Source organism: Orycteropus afer, unplaced genomic scaffold (assembly GCF_000298275.1).
Source record: "Orycteropus afer afer isolate SDZICR_OR568_19922 unplaced genomic scaffold, OryAfe1.0 scaffold00449, whole genome shotgun sequence".
NCBI lineage: Eukaryota > Metazoa > Chordata > Mammalia > Tubulidentata > Orycteropodidae > Orycteropus > Orycteropus afer.
Genome location: NW_006922036.1, coordinates 1,259,315 through 1,268,045, shown reverse-complemented (window position 1 = coordinate 1,268,045; position 8,731 = coordinate 1,259,315).

Here is an 8,731-nt window from a genome sequence, read left to right as displayed (position 1 = left end):
TCTCTCTCTCTCTCTCTCTCTCTAAGCTTTGCTGGTTTTTGTTTCTCTAGAGAACCCACTCTAACACAGGGTCTATCATGTTTGGGGTTCGTTGGACTTCCTGAATAGATTTATTCTCATATACTTCCGTAGTGATACTGTCTCGGAAACCCAAGGAGGGGTCACTATAAGTCGGGTCCGACTCGACGGCACATAACAACAACAACAATATTCATCATACCAGGAAAATTCTCTTCCAACAAATCTTCAACAATTTTCTCTGTGGTTTTATTTGTGCCTTCCTGTTCTGGAATTCTGATTACATGTAGGTTATTCCTTTTGATGGTATCTCACATGAACCTTAGGCTTTCTTCATTTTGTTTTGACCTTTTTTGTGATTTATCCCTTTCCAGAAAGTGTTCAGGTATTTGCCTTCAGTTTCCCTAATTCTGTCTTCCATTGATTCAATTCTGCTCCTCTGCCCATTCAATGTCTTACCTATTTCTGAAAATTTAGTATTAATCTTCTGGATTTCTGTGTGTAGATTTTGTATCATTTCTAATTTTCATTTATTTTGTCATTTTGTTCTTGTATTGTCTTTTGAAATTGTTCTAGGGTTTCTCTGTGTTTTCCTTGATCTGTCTCTCAATTTGTCAAAGATACCTAAATATAATTCTTTTGAATTCCTTCTCAGGGAATTCCAATGCTGCATCTTCCTCAAGTATGTGTTTTGGGTCTGTATCGTGGTCCCTTGTTTCTTCTGCTTTATTTTGCTGCTTTGTGTGGACAGTGGTGCTCTGTTGTCTCCGAGGCATCGTGACGTGTTTGTGTTTATGTTTAATTGGTGTTTGTATGTTGGAGTGACTTGTCCACGATTTTAGTTTTCTTTATATGTTATTTATGCAAGTGGGGTATTGTGCTCCTCTGTTCACTAGTTGACAGCACTTATACACTCGCCCCTTGTCTCCTTTTTCCTGTTGTCATCCTCTCGGATGTCCCTGCCAACCTTGGCAAACAGAGCCTAGTCTTAGGTCCCTGGAATCCAAATGAGAATGCTATCACTTTAAACTCCAAAATGGTTGCCACTTATAAAGATTCAAAATGGCTGCACCCTCACTCACTTTAAATATCCAAAATGGCCACTGCTGGTTAACATTCAAAATCGATATGTCCTCAGTCATATCCAAAATGGCCTCCACTCGTAAACATTCAAAATGGCTGCGCCTAGGTCAATTTAAATATCCAAAATGGCCACTACTCATAAACATTCAAAATGGATGCCTCCTCGGTCACTTTAAATATCCAAAATGGCCTCTGCTTGTAAACATTCAAAATGGCTGCACCCTTGGTCACTTTAAATATCCACATTTGCTGCCACTTGTAAACATTCAAAATGGCTGCGCCTTCGGTCACTTTAAATATCCAAAATGACCTCTGCTTGTAAACATTCAAAATGGCTGCACTCTTGGTTACTTTAAATATCCAAATTGGCTGCCACTTGTAAACATTCAAAATGGCTGCACCCTTAGTCACTTTAAATATCCAAAATGGCTATGCCCTCAGGACAGCGGAAAGTCCACAGCTCAGATAGTCTCCCTCCTTGCTGTTTCCCTTCGTAGTCATAGGCCACCAGCACAGTAGTCCCTGCAGCCCTTGGTGACCAGGGCTGATCTTTAGGTCAGTTCTCAGGTCTCAACACCACTTGGAAATATTCAGGCTGTTGGTCCCGTCAGAGTAGCTGACAATCCACAGCTCTGACCGTCTCTGTACTCACTGTTTTCGTTTAGGTTTTTCCACTAGTTGGTGCCTAATCCACTTCTGTATAGTTCCTTTCAAAGCTCAGGGCTCCAGGATTATTTTCTGTATCTCCGTCAATTGGTTTTTCTTTTCTTTGTTGAAGAGGGTCTATGTCATTTGTCTGCTTATTCCTCCATCTGATCCCATGTAGATCTTGAAAGAGCATAATGCTCAAGGGAGATGTTTTCTGGTAGATAAGGTAAACCATTGTTTGCTTTTAAGAACATTTCAGGGGATATTTTTGGTTTAAGGTTTAAAGATAATCTAAGGTTAATTTCAGTTGTTCATCCACCCTTCGTGGCTCTAGGAAGTCTGGAGTCCATGAGAATTTTAAATTCTGTTTTGTATTTTCTGAGCACTTGCTAGGTTGTGCAATGGAATTTATTTATTTTTTTTTTATCCTTGAAAAGCTTACATTCCAGTGACAAGATACAGAAGATAAACAAAAATCTGCACGTAATATGTCAGCTACTATAGTATTAAGTATTAAGTATAGTATTAGGTATAGTATTAAGTATAGTATTAAGTATTAATATAGCTATTATAATATTAAGTAATGGTAGCTGGGCACCATCCAGTTTTTCTGGACTAACAGTAAAAAGAGGCAGTTGTTCATGGTAGCAGTTAGTTACACATTCTATATCCTCCTCCTGTTCCTGACTCTCCTTCCTTTGTTGTTCCAGGTGAATACAGACCAATTATTATGCCTTGGATAGCTGCTTATAAGCTTTTAAGACCCTAGAGACTACTACACATTGACCTGAGAGGAAGAATAGTGGCACTAAACATGTTATTAGGCCAAATAATGAATTTCCCATGAAACAATGACCCTAAATTTCCAAACCACAAAACCAAATTCCAGGGGGTAGTTGATTATACATCAGCAGTCTCACTACTCTTTTTTTTTTTTTTTTTTTGTCACTGATACAGTATCTATCATACAGCTTTCAGGCAATGGTTAGTTTTTATTATTCAAAATAATATAACAAATTATCAAACAATTTCACAGTAGAAGTATAGCTGTGCCCATCTCTATCTATCTATCTTTGTCATGTTTAACATGATAAAGTAATAGGAAAGCCTACAGATTAGCTGGTGGCCCCATCGTTTAAGGTTCCTAGACACAGGGTATACACCCAGTTTATGAAGATCATTTCCTACCACCATCTCCAGTCTACAACCCTCCATTCATCTGGTACTGAAGCTGGTTGAAGTCTGCAGCATTGCACTGGAATGTTTTGACTTATTTTAAATAGACCTTTCAGCTGCCATATGGAAAATGAAATGAGTGCGGTAATGATGGCAAGGAGAACATTTAGCAGGTTCTTTTTCTAGGTGGGAGATGATGATGAATTTAGGCCGGGATGGCAGCAGTGAAGGTGAGAAGTACTCATATTCTGTGTACATTTTGAGGGCTGAGCCAACAGAATTTGATTACAGCTTCGATGTGGGCTGTGGTTTTTGTCCTGAATGGAGTTGCTGTTTACTGAAAAAAGGTCTATAGGAGAAGGTCTATAGGAACTCTGGTAGCACAGTGCCTAAGGCACTTGACTGCTAACCAGAAGGCTGGAGGTTCAAACCCACCAGCCACTCCTCGGAAGGAAGGTTGGGCAATCTACTTCCGTAGTGATACTGCCTCGGAAACCCAAGGAGGGGTCGCTATGAGTCGGGGCCGACTCGACGGCACATAACACCACCACCAATAAGCATTGTTAGAGAGACCTTGCCATCTCTTAACTGTAATTAGAACATGTGCCTTGCAATCATGTTCCTTTGGGGGTCTTTTTCATGGTCTCCAACAATTGGGAAATAGATTAAAGGGCTTTACACTTGTCAATGTATTTTTCCTCTGACTTTGCGCCATTGATCATTCTTAGCACTTTTGCACAGTTCTTGGCCTGTGGTAAGTTCTATATTTTGATCTGGCACTATCTGTCTGATTCAGTAGTAGGTTTTTTTTTTTTTTTTTTTTTTTTAAATAAAATGCTTTTAAAAACTTACTCAATACTTTTCAAAAGTTTTTTAACTGTAGTATAGATAAAGTACTTTTAAGGTAAAAATTTGATAGATACTCTTTTTCCTTCACTACCTTCTACTTTCTTTCTAATGCACCTTACTACGCTTTCACTGTAATTGCTTTTTATTCAGTTGATGTCTGAGGTGAGTTCAGAATCTTATATTGAAAGCACATATTACAGTTACAGCACTTTATGTGCCTCTTTTTGTGGTTCATTTATGTTTGAGTAAGTAGTCAATATTTAGTGCTGCAGCAATCATTGTAAAAGCTTCTCAATCATTTTTATTGGTCTTCTTCCAGATTTTTTCCTCTGAGCTATGATCTAGGGTGATATTTTTTAGATTTTTGAAACACAGATCTGATCAGATTCTCTGTCATTGCTTAAAAGTGTCCTGTGGTTTCTTATCTGCAGAAGTTAGTTTCTGCTCTTCTTTGCTTTTTGCCTATCTTCTGCTGGCACATGCACACTGTTTTAGGAGTCCTGCAGTGCTCCCTAAAGGATTCTGATGCACATCTGCTGTCTCTTACCACAGGATAAAGGCTACAGAAAGTCCTCCAGGAGCTGCCTCGGCTTTCGTCTTCTGTCATGGTTCTGTGAAGATGAGAAAGTATGATATCATAGGCTTCTGCATATGCTGTTCCTTTTTTTTTCCCCTCTAGAATTCTATTCAGCTTCTTAGCTATGTCATTAAATCAATTTCTTTTCTTAAAGACCCAGTATATATGTCTCCAGAGCTTCGAGGTATATTTTCATAAACATGCCCCACTCAGTCATCATCCCATGTCCTGTAACACTTTACAGTTATTTGTTGTAGTAGTTGCTGTATTGTATTGGCTTTTGTGACTAGTCTCTCTTGCCCCAATACAAATTTATAGTCACTCAGTGGATTTACTGAATGAAGATGGAGTAAAGCAAATAATTATTCAACATTGATTCAGTTTTGATTGACAGATTTGGTTGAGCATTTACATCATTTCATGTGTACAGAATATACAAACAAGCAATTCAGATACCATTCCTAAAGTGTCTTAGGAAATTAGTATTTTATTAGATATTTGTTCAAATGAGGAAATGAGGTTTATGATTTTACTATATATACCAAATACCTATTTTTGTCCTAATATATGTGGGTTTGTGTAAATATATTCATTCCCCCTGTGGTTTAATTTTTTTATTTTTTACAATTTTTAATGTTTTGTTGAAAAGATGGTTTAACAGTAGCTATTTTTCTTTGCAAAAGGAAAAAAACATAATCTTTTGACTATAACAAAATATTTCTATTTTTTCCTATTTTCCAATTGTCTGTGTAATCTTACTCACAATTTACATATTTTAGTATGCTTTTTAACATACTAAATATTCACATTTTACCTTTTTATACTATAAGCATTTTATACATTTATTCATATTTACATATTATTTACAATAACAAATAGAATTAAAAAAAATTTCTAACTGTCTAAAACTGTTTAATTCAAAGTAACTTACTCATTGTTTGTGTTACTAAGTGCTCACTGCATAGTATTTATAGGTAAATTCAAATCACTGCACTATAGCAAAATTGTTATCATGTAACTCATAACATATGGGCAATGTTTCTTCAGTTATTTTAGGTACAGTTAGCTACCAAAGGGAGAAAATTTTGTTACACACTAACATCTGCTCAGAGAGTACAGGCACCACAGAGAGGGAGATTTTCCACGGAACCGCAACCATACAGTTGTACAGTCCTATTTCCAATAATGATATATTTTCTGACTTCTGCCCAAATTTCTGTTGATTGCATTTTCTTAGCTTTTGACTGGCATTTCTAGAAAACTACTAAACAATAATGGTGATAGTGGAGATCCTCGTATTACTCCTAAACTTTCACAGTAGTTATCTGGATACAGGATATTAAGCATCAGATTAGGTATGTACCTATCCATGCTAAAGAAATTTGATAACAATAGCAACAACATTGCTTTACTGGAGCTTTGGTGATGTCAGAAATATATGTGTATATTGTCAAAAATCATTTAGGCATCTGCTGAGAAAATCTGATAATTTTACATTTAAAATGCTAATGGATAAATTGTATTAATAGAACTTCTGAAATGAACCTTTGTGCACTCCTTAGAGAAAGCCCCGTTTTTTCATGTTGTTCCCATTTTAATGTATCTATACATTATTTTGCTCACATTTTGTTCTGAAATTTTATACAAATGTTCATTTGGTAGCCTGGGATTTTATTTCCTTCCTTTCCTCTTCTTTTCTGTTTCTGTTTTGCTGAGCCATAGGCGTATTTTTTTAAAATGAAAATGTTTCCTTACTTCTCAATGTTTTAGGATAGTTTAAATTATAACTCAATTATCTGTTCATAAAGTTTTAAATATATTCATCTGTGAAATTGCATGAGTCCTGTGCTGGAAGGTGTAATTTTGTGACAGTTTTCTTAGACTCATTTTTACATTATTATTTGTATATTTAGTTTTTCCATCTTTTTTTTTTTTAATTGTGATTCAAGTGAGAGTTTACAGAGGAAATTGGTTTTCTGTTTGCCAGAGGGGCAGGGAGACTACATCTTCTGACCTCCTCTAACTGCACAAGAGGAAGACAATCACTGTCAGTAACCCAACACCTGTTACTGCGAGGCCAGACATGCTATCTCCATCCAGCCCTTTCACCAACCCTGACACCAACTGTTCCTCCCGCAGCACCCACCACCTCTCTGCTGGGTTCGATAATTCACTGCAGTGGCCACACAGAACTCACAGATTATGGGGTTTAATAGGGAAGCACCAGGCTACAATTCAAGTTCAGGAACAACACTCAGTCTCTCTCAGCCCGCCATCTCTCAGCCAGCAGTCTGTCACAGTCTTTCCCCCAGCAGTGTGTGTCTCTTGGTGTCTTTCTCAGCAATGTGTGTCTCTTGAGTCTCTTTCCCAGCAGTGCATGTCTCTCAGGCGTGTGTGTCTCTCAGCAGCATGTCCTTCTCAGCCAGCTGTCAGAGAGACCTTTTCTACCTCTAGGAGGCCTCCTTTTGAGCCTGGCAGAGTGGTCCAACTAGCCAATCATAGCATCGGAATTCTAAGCATCTGAGAGAGCACGAACTTCCCGGAACATTGCTTTGTGCACTGCTCAACAGAAATATCCCAGGTGGATAACATTTACAATTAGGAGCTCCTCAGTTGCTCACAGCAAATTCCACCATGGAGTTTACAAAGACTTATGGTTAGAAAAGCCATACCAGGTAATTTACTACACTGCAGGCCACCTACTAGCTTTTCTAGCCATTATCCCATTCCTTTTATACTTCAGAAATTAACATCCCCTTCACCATCAGCTTAAGAATAACCACACCCATGAAAGTATATAAGCCAGCTACTTCATGCCTTTATCTTCCCCCATTTTAAATAGCCAATTTCTAATTTGCCCATCCCTATCAAACCAGTAAGGAGCTCTGGTAGCTTAGCGCCTAAGGCACTTTACTGCTAACCGGAAGGCTGGCTGTTCAAACCCACTAGCCACTCCTTGGAAGGAAGGTTGGGCAATCTACTTCCATAGTGATACTGCCTTGGAAACCCAAGGAGAGGTCTCTCTGAGTTGTGCCGACTGACTGCACATAATAACAACAACTGTCAAATCAGTACTCTGTGAGGAGATAAGCATGGTCCTTTCTCTCTGGAGAATCTTGTGTTCTGCTTGGAAACTTCAGGCATCTTGATCCATGAACAAGCAAAGTCCAGCTCAGCTCAAGCCATCAAATTGCAGCAATTTAACCCCAGCTCAGTGTCAAACATCTTCCTCTTCATTTGGTCGGGTTCTGGTTACCTCAGCCCTACCCATCCCAGCTAGGTCATGGGTACCAGCTACCAAGTTTGGGAGTCACACTATTCCCTTCCCTTCAGACCAGCCAGCACTTTCTCTCACATCTTCAGTCCTCAGGCACTATTTCAATTTCTGTAGGCTCACAACTCCTTGCACTTCAGACCAGCCAGCCCTTCCTCTCATCCCCAACCTCCATGGCCTAGGTCAAAGAGTACCAAACTCAGCCCGTTTATTCTTTGCTGCACTTCGTCCATTTCCACTGAGGTGGACCCAGGTGGTCACAAATGAGTAACATAAACATTTACTACCCACTGGCTTCCTTTAAGTTTCAGTCCTGGAAGGGGTTTCTCCATGGACCATGATTTTCCTGCCTTGATGCATCCAAAGCCTAAATGCTTGCTCAAAATTAAAAAAGCCAAATAGTCATTATTTTTTTCCTCTTCAGGTCCTTGTTCAAATGCAAATCTTCTGTTCCCTCAGTAGTAGTGGGTGGGGCTCAGGTTTTCTTCCTAAGCTCTTAGTACTCTCTACACACAGGGCTTAAAACAAAAGCCTGTGTTTTTTCTGGGCAAATTCTATTTCCCCTTTCAAACATATCCAATCAAGTATCAGCTGAAGGTGGACTTACACACTCTCTATTATCCACACCCCATAATCATATCTAATGTACTAGCAGGTAAGAGACATTCAATACCTCGTAGTACATTCAGGTAAACACATAATCCAAAACACATAATCCTTTTTAAGACATTCCAGGTTCCTTTCTTCACCTCGATTACCATCCTATTCTATCCATATGGTCTTGGGCCTTTGGCTGGGTGTAACCAAAAGCCCTAGCCTCTGGATCAATTATCTCCTTTAAGAGGTAACATCAAACAAAGTAACCATCTAAGAATTCAAAGTTTAACTTTCCAGGACCCTTTTTTCTTTCTTTTACAAAGTCTCATGCTTCTATGAGTCTGGAGCCACTGCCAGGAATCCCACCGTTTCTGACACTCACTGCCAAAGGGGCAGGGAGGCCACATCTTCTGACCTCCTCTGGTCACACAAGAGGAAGACAGAATCACTATCAGTAGCCCAAGGCCCATTACTGTGAGGCCAGACATGCTACCTCCCTCCAGCCCTTT